Source organism: Ursus arctos, unplaced genomic scaffold (genome assembly GCF_023065955.2).
Source record: "Ursus arctos isolate Adak ecotype North America unplaced genomic scaffold, UrsArc2.0 scaffold_37, whole genome shotgun sequence".
In the NCBI taxonomy this organism is placed as follows: Eukaryota; Metazoa; Chordata; class Mammalia; order Carnivora; family Ursidae; genus Ursus; species Ursus arctos.
The window spans coordinates 11,237,254-11,262,100 of NW_026623053.1; the positions used below are offsets into that span (position 1 = coordinate 11,237,254).

Here is a 24,847-nt window from a genome sequence, read left to right on the forward strand (position 1 = left end):
TACTCCAGCTCCATCCACATCGTGGCAAAGAGCAAGATTTCATTCTTTTTGATGGCTGAGTAATATTCACACGCACACACGCACACACACACGCACACACGCACACACACACACACACCACATCATATCATATCACATATTCTTTATCCATTCATCAGTCAATGGACATTTGGGCTCTTTCCATAGTTTGGCTATTGTTGATAATGCTGCTATGAACATCAGGGTGCATGTATCCCTCTGAATTACATATTTTTCTATCCTTGGGTAAATACCTAGTAGCGCAATTTCTGGATCATATGTTAGTTCTATTTTTAACTTTTTGAGGAACATACATGCTGTTTTCCAGAGTGGCTGCACCAGTTTGCATTCCCACCAATAGTGTAAGAGGGTTCCTCTTTCTCTGCATCCTCACCAACATCTGTTGTTTCCTGTGTTGTTAATTTTAGCTATTCTGATAGGTCTGAGGTAGTATCTCATTGTGCTTTTGATTTGTATTTCCCTGATGACAAGTGGTGCTGAGCATCTTTTTATGTGTCTGTTGGCCATCTGGATGTCTTCTTTGGAAAAGTGTCTTTTCATGTCTTCTGCCCATTTCTTAACTGGATTATTAATTTTTTGGGTGTTGAGTTTGATAAGTTCTTAACAGACTTTGGATACTAACCTTTTATTAGATATGTCATTTGCAAACATCTTCTCCCATTCCATAGGCTACCTTTCAGTTTTGCTGATTGCCTCCTTCATTGTGCAGAAGGTTTTATCTTGATGAAGTCTCAATAGTTCACTTTTGCTTTTTTCCCCTTGCCTCCAGTGACATGTATAGTAATGCTATGTGCAAGGTCAAAAAAGTTGCTGCCTGTGTTCTCCCCTAGGATTTTGATGATTTCCTGTCTCACATCCATTTTGAATTTATTTTTGGTATGGTGTAAGAATGTGGTCCAGTTTCATTCTTCTGCATGTTGCTCTCCAGTTTTCCCAACACCACTTGTTGAAGAGATTGTCTTTTTTCCATTGAATATTCTTTTCCGCTTTGTCAAAGATTAGTTGACCATATAGTCGTGCGTCCATTTCTGGGTTTTTGATTCTGTTCCATTGATCTATGTGTCTGTGTTTTGCTGCCACTACCATACTGTCTTGATAACTACAGCTTTGTAATATAGCTTGAAGTCTGGAATCGTGATGCCTCCAGCTTTTCTTTTCTTTTTCAGGACTGCTTTCGCTATTTGGGGTCTTTTGTAGTTCCATATCAATTTCAGAATTTTTTGTTTTAGCTCTGTGAAAAATGCTGGTGTTATTTTGATAGGGATTGCATTAAAAGTGTAAATAGCTTTGTGTAGTATAGACATCTTAACAATGTTTGTTTTTCCAATCCAAAAGGATGGAATGTTTTTCCATTTCTTTGTGTTCTCTTCAATTTCCTTCATAAGGGTTCTATAGTTTTCAGAGTACAGACTGTTTACCTCTTTGGTTAGGTTTATTCCTAGGTATCTTATTGTTTTTGGTGCAATTATAAATGGAATCGATTCCTTGATTTCTTTTTCTGCTCCTTCATTATTGGTGTATAGAAATGCAACAGATTTCTATATGTTTATTTTATGTCCTGCTATTTTACTGAATTCATGTATTACTTCTAACAATGTTTTGGTGTAGTCTGTCAGGTTTTCTACATAGAGTAACATATCATCTGCAAATAGTGGAAGTTTGACTTCTTCCTTACCCATTGGGATGCCTCTTATTTCTTTTTGTTGTCTGTTTGCTGAGGCTGAGACTTCCAGTGACTTCCAGTACTATGTTAAATAATAATAATAATAATGAGAGTGGACATCCTTGTCTTGTTCCTCATCATAGAGGAGAAGCTCTCCATTTTTTTCCCATTGAGGGTGATATTAGCTGTGGGTCTTTCATATATGGCCTTTATGATTTGAGGTATATTCCATTTATCCCTACTTTGTTGAGGATTTTTATAAGGAATGGATGCTGTATTTTGTCAAATGCTTTTTTTTTTTTTTGCATCTATTGACAGGATCATATAGATCTTATCCTTTCTCTTATTAATGTGGTTTACCATGCTGATTGATTTGTGAATACTGAACCACCCCTGTACCCTAGGAATAAATCCCACTTGATCGTGGTAAATAATTCCTTTAATATACTGTTAAATTTGATTGCTAGTATCTTGTTGAAAATTTTTGCATCCATGTTCATCAGCAATATTGGCCTGTAATTCTCCTTTTTAGTAGGGTCTTTGTCTGGTTTTAGAATCAGGGTAATGCTGGCTTCATAGAATAAGTTTAGAAGTTTTCCTTACATTTCTATTTTCTGGAACAATTTGAGAAGAACAGGTATTCAGTGCCTGACAGAATTCCCCTGGGAAGCCATCTGGCCCTGGACCTTTGTTTGATGGGATATTTTTTGATTATTGATTCAATTTTTTTGCTGGTTATGGGTCTGCTCAAATTTTAAATTTCCTCATGGTTCCGTTTTGGTAGTTTGTATGTTTCTAGGAATTTGCCCATTGCTTCCAGATTGCCCTGTTTGTTGGCATACAATTTTTCAGAACATTCTTATAATTTGTATTTCTGTGGTGTTGGTTGTGATCTCTTCTCTTTCATTTGTGATTTTATTTGGATCCTTTTTCTTTTCTTTTTGAAAAATCTGGCTAGGGGTTTATCAACTTTATTAATTCTTTCAAAGAACCAGCTCTTAGTTTCCTTGATCTCTACTATTTTTGTTGTTTCTATACCATTTACTTCTGCTCTAATATTTATTATTTCCCTTCTTCTGCTGGTTTTAGGCTTTATTTGCTGCTCCTTTTCTAGCTACTTTGGGTGTAAGGTTAGGTTGTGTATTTGAGACTTTTCTTGCTTCCTGAGGTAGGCCTGTATTGAAATATACTTCCCTCTTCAGACTACCCTTGCTGCATCCCAAAGATTGCAGAATGTTGTGTTTTCATTTTCATTTGCTTCCATGTAATTTTTATTCCTTCTTTAATTTCCTGGTTTAACCCATTCATTCTTTAGTAGGCTGTTCTTTAACATCCATGTATTTGTCGTCTTTCTAAGTTTTTTCTTGTAATTGACTTCCAGTTTCATAACACTATAGTCTGAAAAATGCATGATATGATCTCCATCTTTTTGTACTTGTTGAGGGCTGATTTGTGATCCAGTATGTGATTTATTCTGGAGAATGTTCCACGTGCACTTGAAAAGAATGTGCATTTTGATGCTTTAGCATGAAAAGTTATGAATGTATCTGTTAAGTCCATCTGGTCCAATGTGTCATTCAAAGCCATTATTTCCTTGTTGATTTTCTGCTTAGATGATCTGTTCATTGTTGTAAGTGGGGGTGTTAAAGTCCCCTATTATTGTTGTATTATTATCAATGAGTTTATGTTTGTTATTAATTGATTTATATATTTGGGTGCTCTCAAGTTGAAGGCATAAATATTCACAACTGTTAGATCTTCTTGATGGATAGACCCTTCATTTATGATATAATGACCTTCTTCATCTCTTGTTTCAGTCTTTGGCTTAAAATCTAGTTTGTCAGATATAAGTAGAGCTACTCTGGCTTTCTTTCGATGTCCATTAGCATGATAGATGATTCTCCATCCCCTCACTTTCAATCAGGTGTCTTTAGGTCTCAAATGAGTCTCCTGTAGGCAGCATATAGAAGAGTCTTGTTTCTTTTATCCATTCTGATATGTCTTATCATTGGAGCACTTAGTCCATTTACATTCAGAGTGATTGTTGATAGATATGAATTTAGTGCCATTGTGTTAGCTGTAAAGTCAGTGTTTCTAGTGATGTTCTCTATTCCTTTCTAGTCTTTGTTGTTTTTGGTGTTTTTTTTTCCCCACTCAAAGAGTCAACTTTAATATATTTCTTGCATGGCTGGTTTAGTGGTCATCAACTCTTTTATTTTTGTTTGGGAAACTCTTTATCTCTCCTTTTTTTCTGAATGACAGCCTTGCTGGATGAAGTATACTTGGTTGCATATTTTTTCCCATTCAGCAGGTTGAATATATCATGCCATTCTCTTCTGGTCTGTCAAGTTTCTGCGGGAAGATCTGCTGAGAACCTCCTCTGTCTTCCTTTGTAGGCTAAGGACTTTTTCCCTTTACTACATTCAGAATTCTTTCCTTGTCTGTGTATTTGGTGAATCTGATTATGATATATCTTGGCGACGTTCAGCTTTTGTGGAATTTAATGGAAATTCCTTTTGCTTCTTGGATTTAGATGTCTGTTTCCTTCCCCAGATTAGGGATGTTTTCAACTATAATTTGCTCAAAAAAGTCATTTGCCCCCTTTTTTTCCCTCTCTTCTTCTTCTGGGATTCCTATGATACAAACGTTATTATGCTTTAAGGAGTTGCTGAGTTCCCTGAGTCTGCATTTGTGAGCCAATACCTTTCTTTCCCTCTTCTTTTCAGCTTCACGATGTTCCATAATTTTATCTTCTATATCACTGATTCATTCCTTTGTCCATCCTCACTGTCTCTGCATCCAGAGACAGTGTCGGTTTTGCACCTTGGTTACAGCATTTTTTTTATTTTGCCTGAGTAGTTTTTAGTTGTTTTATCTCTGCAGTAAGGGATTCTCTAGTGTCTTCTATGCTTTTCTCAAGCCCAGCTATTATCCTTATAATTGTTTTAAATTCTGGCTCAGGCATCTCACTTATATCTGTATAGATTAAATCCTTGGCCATTATTTCTTCCTATTCTTTCTTTCGGGGTGAATTCCTCTGTCTTGTCATTTTGTCTAGGTCACTGTTTTTTGTGCATCATTGTGAGGAAAGCCTGTTATATTCCTGCTCCTGAGAGTAATGGCTATATTAAGAAGAGTTCCTATATGTCATGTGCCTGGTTTTTCAGGAGGTATTTCAGAATGTGCGCTCTGCTGTTGTGTTTTGGCTGCTCCTTCCCTTAGGTCAGTCCTTGGCAGAGTTTCTCCTTCCTGCAGTGGGAGGTGCTTGGACCTTGTCTACTCTGTGGCAAGTTTCAACTAGGTGTGTTAGGGTCTGCTTGTTAAAAGAAGGTAGATGAAGAAGAAGAAGAAGAAGAAGAAGAAGAAGAAGAAGAAGAAGAAGCAGCAGCAGCAGCTAGATCCTATTTCCTCTAGAGCTAAAGCTTTGCAGCATTCTATGATCAGTTCATGCCCATAATTCTTCAGGAAGTTCTCAAAGAAGAGCAATTAATCACCCTTCTTGCATTCCCAGCTCCTGTCAATTCCTGCATTCCTCCTGTTCATATCTGAGCTGTCTGCCTGCCAGGTGGTGCAGTACTCTTGTGTTTTATCTTAGGCATGCGGCTGGATTTCAAAACTTCCAAATTTTAGGGATGGGTGCTGAGGACCTGTGCTGATCCTCGGGGGGAGAGTCTCACTGGGCTATGGCCAGGGCTGATTTGTCCCAGGAAAGCAGCCTCACAACCACACAGCTGTCAGAGTTTATGCTAAAGCACAGAAACAAGAATGCACCAAGGTTTGCTGCCCTCAGCTGGTGTCTTTGTTCCTATGATAGGGAATGGGTAGCATGTTGGTGCCACCAGTTCCTCTGCCCCCAAAGAGGCCATGCTACCACTCTCAGATGCACTCCAAGAAAGGGAACTCTTTCTCCTTGTGTGATCCAGGGGATCCTCAGACTATGCTGCCTGATTCTAGGTCTCTGCCCTCCTTCCCCACGGGAGTACCACCAGACTCACCAGGCATGACCCCAGCGATGGTGTGGATTTCTTAAACTTCAGACTTTGAGCTCCACTGATTATAAAAACTTGTGGTAGTCAGCCCCTCTCCTTTTCCCAGTCAATGGTATTGGAGAAGAGTTCTTCTTGTGCAATCCCTTGCCTGTTGCTTTCTCTCTACCCCATCCCCCACCTGCAGTCAGGGCTCCCTCCCCTCCACACCACCTGCAGGTCTTTTCTCCCCCAAATCAACACTCTGCAGCCCCTACCTTCCATGAGGTGGTTGTTTTTCTACTTGCAGATGTGCAGTTTTATTCTCTCAGTCTTCAGATTGATTTCTTGGGTGTTCAGAATGATTTGATATTTATCTAGCTGTGTTTAGGGAACAAGGCAAGCCCACACTCCCCCTACACCTCCACCATTTTAACTCCTCCCCCTGTATACTTTCTTCCTAAAACCATTTTGGCAATATCCTAAAGCACAGGATGTACAGTATTCTCATTATTATTCATTTGCAAATAGTCCATAATTTAACTGTTTGCTTTTATTATGTAACCTGAATTTTTAGAAGGATATTTTAAAATTTCCAAGTTGATATGTTGTTTGTCCTTTAGATTATTTTATCTTACTTTATTGCACTCATGTTAAGCAACATACTGTGGATAGTTTCTACTTTGAGGAATTCATTAAGATTTTTTTCATGTTGTGATTAAATCTATGATTTTTTTCCCTTTTTGGTTATCCTTTGTCTATCCTTTCATTTCAGTTACTTCATCTCCATTTGCTGATCTCCAGCTCTACAAAGTTTTCCCATGTAAATAGAGAAATCTCCCACCACCTTCCATGCAAAAACCATGATAATATTTATGAGTCTATCTACCAGATTGTGGACTAAAGCTAGTGTCTCCTTTTCACTTTCTGCCTTTCATTCTTTAAGAAATCTACTTCACCTTTGCTAAGCCCCCACCACATCAGGTGTGACAATTAAATTGTAGGGCTACTGTTTTGGTACGTAGACCTTGCAGAGTTCTACATCATATTGCAGTGAGGTTTAGGGTTGTTTCTAGTGCCCTTAACTCAAATGAATACATAAAAATCTGTGAGCTCATCAAATGTAAGACAGAGTGAATGAAAGAAAAACTAAATATTTATTGAGCACCACTGAAAATAGGGCAGCAGCTAATTATTTTACTTTATTTTACTTTATTTATTTGAGAGACAGAGTGAGCACGAGCAGGGGGAGAGGCAGAGGGAGAGAATAAGGGAGAAGCAGACTCTCCAAAACCCAATGCAGGCCTCAATCCCAGGCCCCTGGGATTATGACCTGAGTTGAAGGCAGACACCTAACCGAATGAGCCACCCAGGGGCCCTACACCAGCTAATTACTGAAAACACACACACACATAAACACACACACACATGTAGGTGTGCATGGACTCATACACAATTCTGTCCATGAAATTTCTGTCCTGTCAAAGCTAAGATGTAATATTGCTCTATCAAGAATATCATATCACTGCATAAACATGTATCAGTTAAGGAGAAGAGATTATTCTGCATTGGCAAGAATAGAAAAATCTCTGAAGCAAAAGAATCAAAAGCATATTACATGTCAATACTGCAAGGCGCTAAAGCCAAATCCTTTGAACTACTCACACTGACAGGTTATCCTAAGAGGATAATTTGAATAATAATCCTTCTTTAAATAAGTCCCCCAAATAAAGCTTTTATTCAGTTTCTTGACTCTGTAATCCTTATATTCTATTGATCTTCAGCAATTAAAAGTTCTTAAAGCAACTGAAATTGTGTATAAAAAACCTCCATGGTATTTTTGATATAATACCTTCCCTTGTTCTTCCCTCTACGAAACCTTTATCCTCTAAATGAACAGAAAAGCCAAATTCTTATTTATTTATTTTTCTTTTATTTTCCATCTACTTTCTGTCTTTATGGTTATGCCTATTCTGGACATGTCACTGAAATGAAATAATACAATAAGTCATCACTTGTGTCAGATTTCTTTCACTTAGGATAATATTTTTAAGGTACATCCACGATGTAGGATGTATCAATACTTGATTCATTTTTATGGCTAAATAACATTCATTGAATGGATATACCAAATTTTGTTTATCTATTCATCAGTTAATGGAGATTTGTTCTTTTCCTACATTTTGACTACAATGAATAATTCTATGAATACTTGTGTACAAGTTTTTGTGTGAACATGTTTTCTCTTGGGTATATACCTAGGAGTCAATTACTGGGAAATTGTGAGGAACTGTCAATCTCTTTTTCAAAGGAGCTGTATAATTTTACATTCTAATCAGCAATATAGGGTCCTAATTTCCCCACATCTTTGCCAAAGAACTTGCTATTGCCTTTCTATTTGATTTTTGGGTACAAAGTGGTACCTCATGTGGTTTTGATTTGCATTTCCCCAGTGACTAATGAAGTTGAGCATCTTCTCATGCACTTATTGGTCATGTATGCAACTTCTTTGGAGAAATTTCTATTCAAATTCTTTGCTCATTTTTTTTTTCAAATTCTTTGCCCATTTTAAAAATTTGGTTTCCTCATTTCTTCTTAAGCCTTTGAACTTCAATGGAAATTCATTCCATATATTCTTTATTCATGTTCACTGATGAGAGTTTTTCAGTAACACTGTTGTTAGATGCTATTCAAGTTATGAATTTGAAGAAGTCACACAAAAAATTCAAAAAATTTTTCTTTCAATTTGTAAGTAATAATAATATCCTAACCTGACTATCATCCCTATCATATTTAAATCCAAATCTGACTTAAGTACCCATACTATCTCTATGGGCTTCCTAAATGTTGAGTACCTACCTGGATTTGCTTACTCATAATCATAAAATGACCCCTAGGATAAAACTTTCAGGTTGACAGATCACTGACCCTGTCATGACTTCTGGAAATATCTGACTCTGACACTTCTGTCTCCATCAACTACCTATCACTACTAACTATAAGTGCCAGTTGACCATTAAAGGTAAGTTTGTCAATCTTACTTTTGGGGGCTCCTCTATAACCCAAAACACAGAAGCTGCTTATTAAGTACGTATTGTCAGTCATTCTAGTATGCTTATCATTCCTTTCTAATAGAGTAACACACAGTGATGCCTTTTTCAAGCAAATAAAATGACATCAGGAAGAACAATTTAATGGGATGACCAATTAAATGATCTTTAGGCAAGTGAAGGAACTATAAAAACATATCCTGGTTATAAGATGATTAAGGCCTGAGGATCTAATGTATAACATGGTGACTATAGTTGATAACACTGTATTGCATAATTTAATTTTACTAAGAGAGTAGAACGTAAATGTTTTTACACACAAAAAAGTAAATTTGTGAGGTGATGGAAGTTATGTAATTCAATGGAGGGAATCCTTTCACAGTATATACATGTATCAACCCATCATGTTGTACACTTTAAATATTTTACAATTTTACTTGTCAATTATATCTTAATAAAGCTGAAAAAATACCAAATAAAAAAAGAAAAGAAAACATGACCTAGAAAAGAGGAGATTTTAGGGCATTACATATTTAAAGGATGACATAAAGAAGTGGGAGTAAGATTAGTTTTGCATGTGGTCAGTAGGCAAACTTAAATGACTTAGAAACATGAGTTAACTATTAGGGTTTGAAGCTTGCAAGTCTTTGTTTTAGGGATTGTATAACTATTGTTGTAAGTGTATAAACATTTGAAACTTTCACAAATTCAATTTCAAAATGTATACAGTGCCCATAATGTAAAATAAGAGATTTGTCCAAATATTTTCTCCTTACCTATTAGTCTCAGTAAAGGCACCAAGTGTCTTTACAACTTATAATATTTATTTTAAAAATAAGTATAGGTCTTTGAATTGAAACAAAGCTATAATCACTCCTTCCACAGCAAGACAGTAAAATGTTGTATAACTGCTCCAAGCTATATTTTATATGACTTAGCTTTTATCATAGTATTAATATGTCAAGTTTCTACAGTTTGCACTACAATGCTTGAAAATTGTTATTAAGCAAAGCTCCTTTTTTATGGCAAATTAGAACTAAATATAAGAAGATCCTTATCCATTGATTAGCACCTGCTTCAGAAGCAGATTATTTACAGAATGAAGAAACTCCTCAAGAGTTAGTTTATTCAGAGTATGCTCTATCATTATTACTACTAAAGAATTAAGACATGCATTTTATTCTCCTACAGAAAAGGGGAAAATGTAAAAGTGTAAAAGGATTATTTTATAGCCTTTGCTAGCCCAGATTCATATCTATTTAATAGAAGAAGATTTCAGAAGAATTTCAATTTATAAGTTTTAAAATCTCACCACATAAAACAATAAATGCGAAGAGATGATTAACATAAATTTCAAAAGAAAGAGACAAAGTCAGGGAAGGGGCACACAAAGGGTTTTCAGGCTTGTAGTATTTTTCTATTTCTTCAGTGGGATGATTGGCGTATTAGTCAGAGTTCCACAGAAGAACAGCCAATAGGATGAAAATTAGCTCACACAATTATGGAGGCTAACAAGTCTCAAGATTAGCAGTCAGCAAGCTCTAGAGCCAATGACTTAGTTCCAATTCCAGTCCGAAGGCAGGAGAAGACCAATGTTCTAGTTCAGGGACAGTCAAGCAGACTGTCCTCCCTTACTCTGCCTTTTTGCTAGTCAGGACTACAAGAGACTGGGTGAGGAGGCCCACCCACACTGAGAAGGGCACTCTGCTTCACTCAGTCTGTTGACTCAAATGTTAATCTCATCCAGAAATATCCTCAAAGGCATAACCAGAATGTTTAGCCAAAAATCTGGGCACCCATGGCCCAGTTGAACAGAAAATTAACCATCACAGTTGACCATACTGGTATTCATTGGTATTCACAATTATCTCTTTAAGTTACACATACATGTGTGTGTATTCTCTTATGTGTACAGTAAGAAAAGCTGAACTCAAAAATATTGCTGTGACAAGTGGCACTAAAACTTGTGTTATCGAATGTAGCAAAAAAAAAAAAAAACTCTAAAGTTGTGTTTTGAATAAATAAATGGAGAAGAGACAAATTCTCCTTCCAGAAAAATTCAACTTAATATATATAGGTAGTTCCCTTTCCAGAGTGTGGAACTTATCCTCACCTCCTCCCTTGAAGGAGGCTAAACTTAGCGACAGAGTAGAGTAAGAGTAATAGTAATTTACAGATGAGAAACCTGGCCAACACCACCCTAACCAGGTGATGAAGATTCACATCGTCAGTGAGGTTGTGTTGACACCTGATAAGTATACTGCACTTACCTGGTATTTTATACCAAACATCCATAACCCAGTTTATTCATGAGAAAAATATCAGGTAAACCCAGATGGGAGACATTCTATAGACTACCTGGTCTGTCTTCCTCAGCACTGTCAAAGTCATGAAAAACAAGGGAAGTCTGAGAAATGGTCGCTGACCAGTGGACACTGGAAAAACATAATTAATTGCAATGTGGTACTCTGAACTGGGTCCTGGATCATCAATAGGACCTTAATGGGAAAAAACCTGGTAAGTTCAAATCATAGACCAATGCTGATTTCTTAGTTTTGACAAATGTACCATGATGGTGTAAGATGATAACATTAGAGGAAAGCAAATCTGGGTGAGGTGAATGCTCTGTACTATCTTTGCAACTTTTCTGTAAATCTAAAACTATTCAAAAATTAAAGTTAATTTAAAAAGCTATTGGGTTTTGACTGTGGATTCACTTGCTAGGGTGGTAACATCTATGGAGGCTAGTCTGATTTTAAAGCTGGAAAGATGCATATGTGCTTGTCTCACTTGTTCTGCATGTTAAGTACTCCAGGAGACCAAAAATAGATTTCAATCATTAGAGATAGCAAACCAAGACCTCTGCTCAGCACTAAATGTTCTTAAAAGCATAAAACCAGCAAGAGTAGAGATTTACCCAGGAGATAATCCTGAAATTGCTATTAAGCTTGAAGGACAAGATGTATCTATTTGGCTCAATATATAAACATGACACATTTTCTTCTACATGGAAAAGGTAGTATATTAAGACTATAGAATTAAACAAATATTTTTCATTAAAATTTTACAATAATTTTTTATAAAAAAGTGATCATACTTGTTAGAATAGCATGTCATAAGGAATAATGTCTCTTTTAACTTTGAAATTTTCCAAATATTTTAACTCCCTGAAATCAAACTTAAATTCTTCCTTTCACATTGAGAGCCATTTATGAAGTCTTAAATTGCAAAGCAAAGCATATCAATCATGAACAAGTAGTTTTGGACTGACTACTATATATCTGGCACTGAACTAATTGTTTTTTTTTTTTTTAAGATTTTATTTATTTATTCGACAGAGATAGAGACAGCCAGCAAGAGAGGGAACACAAGCAGGGGGAGTGGGAGAGGAAGAAGCAGGCTCCCAGAGGAGGAGCCTGATGTGGGGCTCGATCCCATAACGCAGGGATCACGCCCTAGGCCGAAGGCAGACGCTTAAGGACTGAGCCACCCAGGCGCCCCTTGAACTAACTGTTATACAGATTTTTTAAAGAATGATAACCTACTGCTCCATCATTTAGGATTATTAATCTTGTTGAATATGTAAGGTAAATGTATAACAAGTACATCCATTTCAGCAAACTTGTCTCTTGCTCTGTCATTGCTTTCATGACCTGATTCCGTAGGAAGTAATTTTCTACAGGTCAGTTCTCACAAATACAAATGATTTTAAGTGATCAAAATTCACATGGTAAAAGAGCTCACGTGGGGGCAATATTAACACATAATGAAATAAATTCAACTTCGATCTTTAAACCTACATGAATATCAAAGTGTAAAGTCTGGAGCAAACCAATGTCAAACTATCCAACTTTAGTTTCAAAACGCTCATGTCTAATCACTGTGAAAAAAGGTGTCTCTGGATGGATTGCCCCATACCAGGGCTTCATTGTTTCCTAATGTCTATCATTCCTAAAACGCTGCTTGTGGATAACACAGTGAAGCAAGGGGTAGTTTTTGTTTTACTTTTGGTTTTTGTTTTTCAACATCCGAGGGATTACTGTGTGGGGAGAAAAATCTTTTTTCTCTAATTTTTTTTTTTTTTAAATAGAGGACCAACTGTTTGGACTCATTGAAAATTCTCCACGCAGCTTTACATTACCATGCTCTCAGGATTAACAAGTTATAATGATCAGAACCTCAAAAAACTTCTGAGGAAAATAAAAATAGAATAAGATGAGACCCAGAGTTAGCCAAAAAAAAAATTGTCATTTTCTAGAAACTGAAAAGCTGAAATTGCCTCTCAACATGAAAAAAAATGAGCTCAGGGCTTGATTCAAATCTCAATTCTTGAAATTAAAATATATGTAGGAAAAGAGATATTTGGTATATTTATGTGTTGACTTCACTCTAAGCCTGAAGTCAACACTGGTAACAGGCTATAGATGTCTTAAAAATAACTTAGAAGAGTGGAGGTACAAATACATTCTGGTGTAGTACTGCTCTTTTCAAACACATCTTTCTATTTTATTCCTCCATACAGGCATAATGAATAGTGCTAGTGCTGTTTAAGACTTAAAACAGCTGCATTTCTAATTTTGGCAGATTATGAGAGATTTTTACATGGGTTGCATGTTAACAGCAAATAAACGACATGCCAACCAGCAGAATGAAAGTGCCGGGCAGATGGTGGCACGGCTGAGCTATTGAACAGAAGTGCTATGAGCCACCACCACCCATCGTGGGACATCCAAAAGGGGCATGTGGCAACTTTTCAAGTGAAGCCCAATCCTTTACCTCAAACAAAACAAAACAAAAAAAAAACCCATGCCCATGAGGACTCCAGAGAGCCATTCAGTAGCCAGTCTCCAACTGGCCCTTGTTAACGCAGGCAGCCTTCAATGCCTTTATTTCGCTGATTTTGATGGTATATACAATTCTGACTTTCCTTCCTTTCTTTCCTTCCTCCTCCAAGCCTTCCTGCTGTGTGTGTGTGTGTGTGTGTGTGTGTGTGTGTGTGTGTGTGTGTGTTGGAGAGACGGGGGGGGGGGGAGAGAGAGAGGGAAAGAGAGAGATGAATACGGAAACAAAGTATATGTTGTAATTTTTCCCATTACTAAGAGAATTATCCCTGCAAAAGAGAAGAAAGCATTCCAATGTCTTCACAGTGAAAAAGGAAAAAAAAGATATAAGATCATAAAAAGTCTTGATCAATATCAATTTTTATTGATCAATCTTTGACCAAAATGTTTTAAAAACTGCATTCAGAATGCTGCTATGTAAATTTCCCCAAAACCGAGAGAAATTATTTCCCTGAGAAAAAACAGATGGGCACTATACCAACGAAAGGTCTGGCCTTCAAAAACAGGCTTTCCTCAAATTCAAAGTAGATTATCAAGTATGAGGATAAAGTTATATGACTGCTTTTTAATAAATATTCTAGAATTCACATTAATTAAATGATGTCTTTTCTGAGCACCTGGGTGGCTCAGCTGGTTAAGCATCTGCCTTCGGCTCACGTCATGATCCCAGGGTCCCGGGATGGAGTCCCATGTCTGGTTCCCTGCTCAGCAGAGAATCTGCTTCTCCCTCTCTCTGCCCCCCTCCCTGCTCGTGCTCTCTCTCCCTCTCTCTCTCTCAAATAAATAATGCTGTCTTTCTAACTTGGACAACATCCACCATCAACTGCTGACATTTTTATTATATTTTGTATGTTTTTATAAGCCAGCAAAAATTTATGTTGGAAGAAAGGAGAGATAAAACAAAGAAATGAAGCCATTCATAAATCGTACAATTAGTCTATATACTATACACCATGATGCTGTATTATTCTTCCTGACCTCTTTCTTTTTTTTTCTCCTATCTACACTTCTTATCGCCTCCATTTCTAATATGATTTTACAAGATCCTTATGTCCTAGGTAGTGTGTTAGATACTATACATTTTTATCACATGCATCCTCAGTTTGAAGGCGAGGAAACTGATACCCAGACACTAGCTAGCCTTCCCAATGCCACAGAGCTAATACATGCACTGCTGGGAACTGAACTCAGGCAGCTTGGTTCCAGAGTCTGTGCTTTTAAACATTAAGGTATTCTGGGTAGCATGCAATGAAACAAGATAAAGAAATTAAGAAAACAGGGGAAATTGAATATTGTGACAAATACAAAGAATTAGTATAGTAAAAGTGATGCAGTATTGGCTTCTACCATATTAAAGGTGGCCCATGAATTCTGATCTGAGAGGACGAGGCCAAAGCAAGAAGAAAAACCAGATATCATATAAGAGTAACATTACTCATAAAATAAAGCTATATTGGGGTAATAAAGTCTGAGGAATTTGTCCTGTAAGGAAGTCACAGGGTAATACAGTGGACAGTTTCTCCCCTGAGATTTTGGTAATATATATACTACCAAAGCATTCAGGTGTGTTATTTCTAACATTCCTCTAAATGTCATATCAAAGAACATTTCAGTAAAGGCATTTCTGCAGCGTGTGTGTGTGTGTGTGTGTGTGTGTGTGTGCAAACAATGTGTTCTAGATCTTTAGGAGTAAATTTAGTTTTCTAGCTGCTCTAACAACTTTTTTTTGATAGTGAAATATTTATATCAATATGGTAGCTATTAGTTAACGTGTCTATTAAACACTTGAAATACAGTTAGTGCGACTGAGGAACTCAGCTTTAATTTTACCTATTTTTAGTTAAATTTAGTATAGCCACTCACAGTTAGTGTAGACAGGGCAAACTAGAGAAATGGTTGAGTTGCCTATCTCTCAGCCAATTCTCATGAACAGAATTTCGTGTTTTTATAACAGATGGACAAAATAAAACTTGAAACAGTTTTATTCTCCAGTTTGAGCCTAGAACACAAGAATTTTGTGCTAACTCAATATTAATAACTTTTTCAAAGATTATGGCAAGAAACCTATTCATATCACCTCTATATAGAAGTGAACCAAGGAAATACCTATTTACCAGATACTATGATTTCCTAAAACATTTTTTGTACTAGGGTTTGGTTCTGTAATTCATCTATTTCAGTACCTCTGATGTGGAAAAATCTTCATTTCTGAGTCGGAGTGTGATTTCTTAAATAAGTCCCACACAATTTAGAGTCAAATCTGATAGATGAGATAGATTAATAAGACTTGTGTGTATGTGTATTTTATACATGAATTCATGTAAAAGGGCAAAAAGAATGAAGCTAGTATCTTAGTATATTTTCTAGAATGATTCTGAACATGCAAGGTTCTCTGAGATCCTGTTGTACACTGAGTTGCAACATCGTAAGATTTACATACAGGAGACAGTTAAATCTCCACCCTAAGAAGCAAATATAAAGAATTTTTGGTTACACAGAGACCAGAAAATACAGAGGAAAAAGTCCCCTTTGCGTGGTTTTCATTACCCCTGTGTTTTTTTTCCTGTTTATCTGAAAGAGTTATAATACTGGCTTCAATTAAAGAAGTAATAGATGAAAAGAGAAGAGAAGGAAAAACTATGATTTCTGGCTGGATATCCACTTGCCAGATGGCGAAGAACTAGGCCTTAGGCTAATTCTGTGTGAACAGAGGGGCTTGATCTCGCCTGTCTCTGAAAACCACGGTATGTACGTGGACAGAGATCTATGGAGATTTAGACTCTGGTTTTGGAGCACATGACTCAGCTTTTCCTATAGATGGTGCCAGCTGACCCTTAGGCACAGACAGCTGTTCTGTTAGGTGGATAAAGCAATGGTGCTCCAATGTGAGGACTGGGAGTGGGAGGAGGAGAAAGAGCAGGAAAGGTCAGGCAGCATCTCACGATATCAGTCCTTGTTCCTTCCAGACATGGAAATAGAGAAGTCAGAGCCTGAGGCCAGCGCCAGGGTCACTACTAAGAGCTAACGCAGGTATGGAGCACTGAAGCTCCAGATTAGGAAAGGACACTGAAGTGATGAAGGCAAGTGAGATTAGCATGGGGGTATAGAGGAGGTGCATTGAAAAGGAGTGCTTACTGAATACATTTAAGAAAGAGAGCAAGAACATTTGAAAGAAAAGAGCAATGTCTGGGAAAACTGGTTGAAGGAAGAATGAATTGAGGTAGGTTGCAAATGAGTTACTTGGTCATGGTGATGAGTATAAACCAGGCGTTGTGGGAATCAGATAGGACAATTGGTGCTTTATGAATCAGGTCTTCTTTTACATGAGAAATGCTGTGAAAGACGCTGAAATATTTTGAAAGCAGAACTGGATTTCTAAAAATAAGTAATTTCTAAAAAATAATTAGTTTTTGACAACGTGTAGAAGATAGCAAGAAACCAGAAAAAAGGGATTAGTCAAGTGATAATAATATTGATATTACTAATAGATTAGGCCAAGGACAGCCAACAGTAAGCATTGAAATTCAATTCCTACAGAACAGCAGTAACTTCTGGACATCATATATAGAGTACCAGTTTAATAATGTGCTTATTGGTTTGTTCATTTTGTTACTTCAAGTATCCATTCATTCACTCAACAAAGAGATGCTGATTGCACGTGACATGCCAGGTCCTGAGGATTCAATATAAATATAAATGGTTCTTGTTTCAAGAAATGTGTAGACCAGTGGGGTGGAGGTGGAACAAGAAGGCAGAGTACCTCACATTCACCAAGCATCTTGTGAAATGCTTTCTATTTATCCTCATGAAATCTACAGCCCAACACCATAGTAAAGATATTACCATTGCTATTTGACAGGTGATGGATAAAGACTCAGGGAAAGAAGGTGACAAAGAAGGTGACTTGCCAATCATTAGACAAGAAATAAATGGTAGCTCAGCCTAGTCTTTGACTGGAAGTCCACTAATTATCAAACTGGATTTATGTGGATATATGTCATAAAATAATTGTGATGCATATTTCTGAGTTAATCTATGTAAAGCATTTAAAACAGTGCCTAACACATCACGAATGCTATATGTCCTTATATCATCACTAATGTTGTTCTTCTTAAAGAACAGAGGGAGAAATATTATTTATTCAAAATTAAACAAGAGAAATCGAACACAGCAGAATGCAAAATCTGCATAAAGTTTTCAAATGAAATAAGATTCTTCAAAGAACTTTTCCCTTTAGGGTTAGGGTTACTTGGGTATAAAAAGAGAGAGAAGCAATGCACTATTGTGCCACATCTCCCTAGAGACTCCACTCCACAGAGACAAATAATCAAGAAAACTGCCAAAGTAAGGAAGGAGTGCTCCGAGCCGCCATATCCCGGTGAGTCACAAGTTGGGAAAAGTGGAAAGTCTATGGAAACATTCCAATAGCCTCCTCTTTGTATTCACTTTTCTATGAAAACGATTTAATGTAGTACAAAGAACCTAAAATAAGGTTTACTTGCAAGATAAAGACGGAAAGAAGATTAATATTAACAATAATAAAAAGGAAATGCTGAAGACACACTTAACATAAACCATACTTCGAAGAAAAGAGTAACGGCCTGAAATCTTACATTTAAGTTTTCCATTATTACAAAACCACCAGCACAGATAATTGCAACTAAAGTTGGACAGACAGGAATTGGCACCACCAAGCCTGGAACACTTAGATGTCCAAAACAACTACAAAGAAATATAAATTGAGTACTCAAGGCCAGGTCTTTTACAACCTTGATTACTCAAGTAGTACGATGACTGGGGAGGCGCTTCCCATGATTAATTCTCTCTTCTTAAAAGCAAACAAACAAAACTATGTCTATCTAATGTATTCTTGGGGAAAATAATGCAGTGAGCTAATGTTTCACTCTCACAGTTTTCCTCCTCCACCCATATTTCAGAGGAGTATAAAACACTGCTAAGCAGTATCCTATATCCGAAAGAAATGGATATAACTTGCACAGTACCATACAAATCAATGATTTACATTTTCTATAAAAGAAAAAAGGACCTTGCTAGAACTTTGTTACCTTTTTTTGGGGGGGGGGGGAGGCTCATGGTTTAGGCACTGAATACTAGAAACAGAAAAACATGGTCATAAGGATTCCTTAAATATAGTGATGGTAAGACAGTATTTCAATTTTGATCAGAGTTGTGAAATTATATGATGGGATCCTTTTTAAGCAGGGGCATGGGTTACCTTGTTTTTTCATATTTTGTACTGTCGCTCTATGAAGAAGAGCCTCTGGGTTTTCTTAACCTGGTCACAGTATACATATTTATTAAATATTTATTTTTACGAAGAGGGGATAAGGGTTCTACGATAAAAATAATGTCAGGGGCACCTGTAGCTCATTACTGGTTTCACTGTTACAAATACCATCAATATTTCCCTGAAATATCAACTGACCATAGTAGGAATTCTTTGAACAGATCCTCAAGAAACCCTGTTTACTGGTACAAGTTCAAATGGTTAACCTGAAGTTGAGGTAATGTTAATAATCACTAAACACTTAGATTCGAGCTCTGGTATACCTCTACTACACTGCAGGATGTGGGCAAGTTAAAATGTATATTTTATAGCTTTTAAGATATCTGATTTCATGGGGCGCCTGGGTAGCGCAGTCGTTAAGCATCTGCCTTCGGCCTAGGGCGTGATCCTGGCATTCTGGGATCGAGCCCCACATCAGGCTCCTCCTCTGGGAGCCTGCTTCTTCCTCTCCCACTCCCCCTGCTTGTGTTCCCTCTCTCGCTGGCTGTCTCTCTCTGTCAAATAAATAAATAAAATCTTTAAAAAAAAAAAAAAAAAGATATCTGATTTCACTGCCTCCCAGAGTCATTGTGAAGGAAATATTACTTATGTAAACTGATTCAAAACCTTGTGCTATTATGTAAACAAAGCTTTCTTTCTTCCTAACTCCTGTTTTTCAAATATTCCCCTCTGTGAGAGAGAAGTGGCCTATGGGTAGACAGAACAGATATACCCTCTCAGACCATCTGGTCCACAGGCTTGACCCAGAGGAGTATTGCCAGTGTAGACTGCTGAGGCCAAGACTCACCATATACTTGGAGGGAAAAAATAAAGTATCTGTGTTAAAGTGAATTTGGGAAGTGATCTTAGAGAGTTATGCTTCATGTTAGCATGCACCAAAGTTCTGAAGAATCCTGCAATAAATAACTCTTTTAACACTGTTTGACACAACAGTTCTCAAAGTTATCAGACCAGGATTCCCTTCTGTGGTATGTTTAACAACCATGAACATTGTGAGGAAAGGCTGCTTAGAGTGTGAGGAGGAGAAGCAACCAGAATAGCAAACATTTATTGTGTAGTTGCCTGAGTGTAGAAATCTCTGAAGTGCTTACATGCGTTAAGTTATTTTTATTTTTTTAAAAGATTTTATTTATTTACTTGACAGAGAGAGAGAAAACAAGCAGGGGGAGCAACAGGCAGAGAGAGAGAGAGAAACGGGCTCTCTGTTGCGCAGGGAGCCCAATGTGGGATCCGATCCCAGGACCCTGGGATCCTGACCTGAGCCGAAGGCAGACGCTTAACTGACTGAGCCACCCAGGTGCCCCGTGTTAACTTATTTTTAATGTTTGTAGTAACCTTACAATGTAGGTGTAGTGCTGTCTCCATTTCACAGATGAGGAATCTAGGGCACAGAATGACTAAATGTCTTTGCAAAGATGTAAATAGTGAGGAATAGAGAAAGAATATGAAGCCAGATGATCTGGCCCTGGAAACTGTATTCAATTGTTAATGCATACCACTTTACCTGCAGACTGAAGAAAATATGGAATCCATGCACTACTAGCCCTGTTTGATACTTTCATCCAAGTATAAGATTCTTTTTTGAGTGAAAAACAAATAAAAACCCCTGAATCTTAGAGACTATGGCAACTTGTACAAAATCACAAAGGAAATCAAAGATACTATATTCCCAAGAAATTAGTTCTCCAGCATCTTGGAGCAGTAGCCCAACCACTCAACAAACACACTGAACAACATGTGAGAGCAAGACTGGTGTGAGGGAAAGAGCATGTGATCATTCTTAGGTGGCTGTAGCTCTCCTTGGAGTCCTCTTCGTATTCTCATTTCCCTTCATCAGCTATATCCAAATGGATATATATCTCTTCAATTTTACCTCTAAAATATTTCTTAATCTCTCTATCCCATTTTCAGCTCTTGAATCACTGCCCGAAAATAGGCCCACAGCCCCGTCTTCCTGGGCTACAGCACTAGCTTTCTAATGAGGCTCCCGTCTCTGGTATGGAACAAATAGCCAGCCACATGTGGTAACACTGCTTTGCAAAAGTTATAAACAATCCTGCATAATCTATTGTAAAAACTAGTGAAAAAGATCTGAAAAGAATTAGATTTTTACCATTAATGAAAGAAGGGAAGAGTCAACATTTAGCTCTAAGACTTTAAAATTGTAATTTAACTAGAAAAATTTTTGTAGTCCTTGTCTATTTTCCATTTAACCACATATTAGACACACACACACATTTATTAGAAATCGAGCCCCCAAAAAACAAAAAAACAAAGAGCTGATCATGTGAACACAGTCCTGTTATTAATGTGCTTTGCTATGGCTGAATATCAGGCTTTGATAGAGACTCATCATGAAGAAGGCTTCAGATAAATTCCATGAACTATATTTTATAGGTTAGTACTATACACTTGAACTTGACTTTGGCTTTAGAAAGAGAAATTTCCATTTGCAGTGTTTTCTTAGTCCATAACAATAGTAGCAATGCTGTTCCTTTGCTTAATAGACAAAGAAAATTCGCCAGTGGTGGGAGTGTGCATGGTGGGGAACTTCCATAGAGTTATTTCTTTTTTTCTCCAGAACCCAGCCCATCCACCCATGAGCAATATTTTCCTGGCTTACTGGGTCTCAATGCACTAGCTCATACAAGCCCTGTTTTTCAAAAAGAAAAGGAGAGAAAAAATCAGCAAAATAGCCAGGAGCAGCCTGGTTAGTACTAACAGATGATGAAAGGTCTCAGCATAAAATGACACAAGCAAGAGAAAATTCTTGATGCTGCCTGAAGAGACAAGAGTATTTCACCTTCCTCAAAATTAATTTTTTCCATATTTTCTCACATCTGTACTCCTATGTCAGAACATGTTCCTATTGGTGGAATACTGGTTAAACATTAAAAGAACCAGGTTATGTTTATGCTGAACTACAGAGTAAAATTTATTTTTTCATGGGGAAAAACAGAAAATTTGGATAAGTGATTTTTAACAATAAAATTATAGCCTTTAAGAGGAAAATCTCCACAGCATCATTTTTGTTCTGAAACTGGTCGAAAGGCAACAGAGGGGATGCCCAGAGTTTTGTTCCCCTACCTCTTACAGCCACTGCATTTGAAATGAAGTTGATTCTTAACCACACCTTCAGGAAATGGCATATTTCTCAGGCCAATTACAGCACTCCGTATTCTTCCGGGACTAGGTCAGGAATGAGTAAGTGATATGAGCTCTCTTGCATCCAGGCCTGAAGTGCCTTCGTTAGCAATCATTTGTCTTGCCTCCAATTATACTGCAATGCAGCCCTGCCCACATTACAGGCACCAATTTCTGGTAAGGGCTGAGTCAGTGCACAGCAAGGAGACGTGAACTTTCTGTTTCTTACTATTGAGGATATACCCAGAAATAATATTTTTACAACGAATCAATATTTTGTCAAAATTCTGTAAATATGAGAACTTCTAAGGTGAAAGCCACTAGTTAATCAGCTCATATATATTTATTGAGAACTTCATCTATGGTAACAAAAGGATGGGAGGGCAAGGGGGAGAAGAGATTGCTGAACAGTAGTAAGGCCGGTAAAGACGAGCCTGCATTGAGACACAGAGACAGGGGACTGTGTGTCTAGCAGCCCTGTGTAGCTCAGGAACAGGAATGGCAGAAATAGATGGTAAAGTCATTCAGGTTACAGACCTATGTCACAGGCCCTTCAGGTGTAAGAGAACACGAGATAGTTGAGATTGCATCAAAGCAACCTAAGACATGCACATAGTGGCCCACGTGCTGTGGGGAGAGAAAAAGAAAGGGAAAAATACAGTCCTAAGATGGTAGGGAGTTAGTGACTGAAAACTACAGCCAAAAGACAGGGCCCAGGGATGTGGATTCGTTAGCAGCAGGCAAGATGGAGGAGGAGTGCCCGAGCGAGGACCTCGGAGCCGGACGATGCCTCCGTGGTGAGCTCAGGCGTAGGCGACTGACGACAAGCAGAAAGGAAAGGGGCATGGGGGAAAACAGGGTTATAATGGGGGGGAGGGGGAATTAAGGAAAAACCATTTTTAACATTCACTGAGAAAATCACAGTGCAAAGCATGAGAGTAGGAGAGGAGGGAGGAAAATACAGCCGCCAAAGAAGCTAATGGGAAAATGCGAGAGATCATCAATTAAACATAATTGAATGTGTGTATATATAAAAAACACATACACTACATGTATTATATATAATAAGTAATTATAAATACATATATTTAACTAAATATATATACTTGAATATATAAGGGTTAAATGACATTGGGGAAGTGGGACTATGTGGACTGAAAAAGTTGAAAGTCCCCAGGTTCAAATGTGCAAGTAGGCTGTTACAGACGGCTCCTTTTAAATACCAACAAGATAGCCAATAAGAGTAGAAGAGGCTGGTACTGGGACAACAAGTAAGAAAAAAGGCCGTCTTTAAGGGGCCTCTCAGCAATTGTGGCCAGGGAGACAGGAGAAGCAGAACATGGAACAGAAAGGGTGGCTGGTAAAAGAAGTGGAGTAGAAACACAATGAGGGTCTTGGTTTGCAGAGATGGCAGGAGAAGCATCATGCTGCTCCCCGGGCGGCGGGGCAATGCAGAGGGCTGCATCCGCAGGTCCTGCTCACTGAGAAACAGGCAGCCCTCTTCACTCCCCCACAAGCACAGGCACACCCACACACAGCTTGCATTCAATCTGTCTGGTATCACTATAAAGCGCTTGACAACAAAAGTAAAATGGAAAGAAAAATAAATTAAATTTTGAAACGCAATTTTAAAAATTCTCATATATTTCTGGACATTGCCACAAGCAAAAAAATAAAAGATTCATAAAATGTATTACATTATTTGCAAAGCAGCCTGGCTATCTGTTTAATATGAATTATACAGAGAATGGATCCAGGGCATGATTTCCCTGAAAAATTTATTTCAGGCAGCCCCTCCTGTTCAGAAATAGGAAACTTAAAAAACGACATGTCTAAGGCACTAGTTTTTTGAGGCCAGGTGCACTAGTTTTGTGAAAGCGCCAACGAAAGGTAATAGCATGGAGGTTTCTCAAAAAATTAAAAATAGAACTACCACATATTCCAGTAAGATTTCACTACTGGGTATCTACCCAAAGAAAATGAAAACACTAAATCAAAAAGATATATGAACCCCTATGGTTATTGCAGCAGTATTTACAACAGCCAAGATATGGAAGCAGCCCAAGTGTCCATCAACAGATGAATGGATAAAGAAGATGTGGTCTGTACGTACAACAGAGTATTACTCAGCCATAAAAAAGAATGAAATCCTGCCATTTGTAACAACATGGACAGATCTACAGGGTATAATGACAAGTGAAATAAGTCAGTCAAACACCAAATAAGAAAGACAAATACCATATGATTTCACTCATGTAGAATTTAAGAGACAAAACAAATGAACAAAGAAAAAAAGAAACAAACAAAAAAACCCAGACTCTTAACTGTAGAGGACAAACTAATAACTGCCAGAGGGGAGGTAGGTGGGGGGATGGGTAAAATAGATGAAGGGGATTAAGAATACACTCATGATGAGCACTGAGTAATGTACAGAATTGCTGAATTGCTACACTGTACACCTGAGAGTAATGCACCACTGTATGTTAATTATACTTGAATATATATATGAATAAATAAATTAAAGTGGTTGCTATTGTCTGCAGAAAACACATGAAAGCTTTTGCTTTTTTGATTCAGCAAGTGGCAACCCTATAAACAAGAACATTATTACTTTTGCCTAGCAAAACAAGTTGTTCTATAGGATCTAGCTACACAGTGAAAATGTGGCGATCCCAGGACCTGACACAGCGCTAGGTGACCAACAAACACAAAGACAAACTGGAGTGAGTCAAAGCAAAGTCCAACTGAATTATAATCAGTACAACCAAGGTCTGGGCTCTGAATAAGTTGAGGAACTTGAGGAAGTGAAATCTAGAATCATTAAAGCTAATGGATTT

At 37.5% G+C, this 24,847-nt stretch overlaps 1 protein-coding gene across 2 annotated transcripts in view; it reads right to left on the reverse strand.

Annotated features, from left to right (window-relative positions):
- PRKD1 (protein kinase D1) overlaps nt 1-24,847 on the reverse strand; it is a 311,194-nt gene that overhangs the window by 123,516 nt on the left and 162,831 nt on the right. The window lies entirely within an intron of this gene.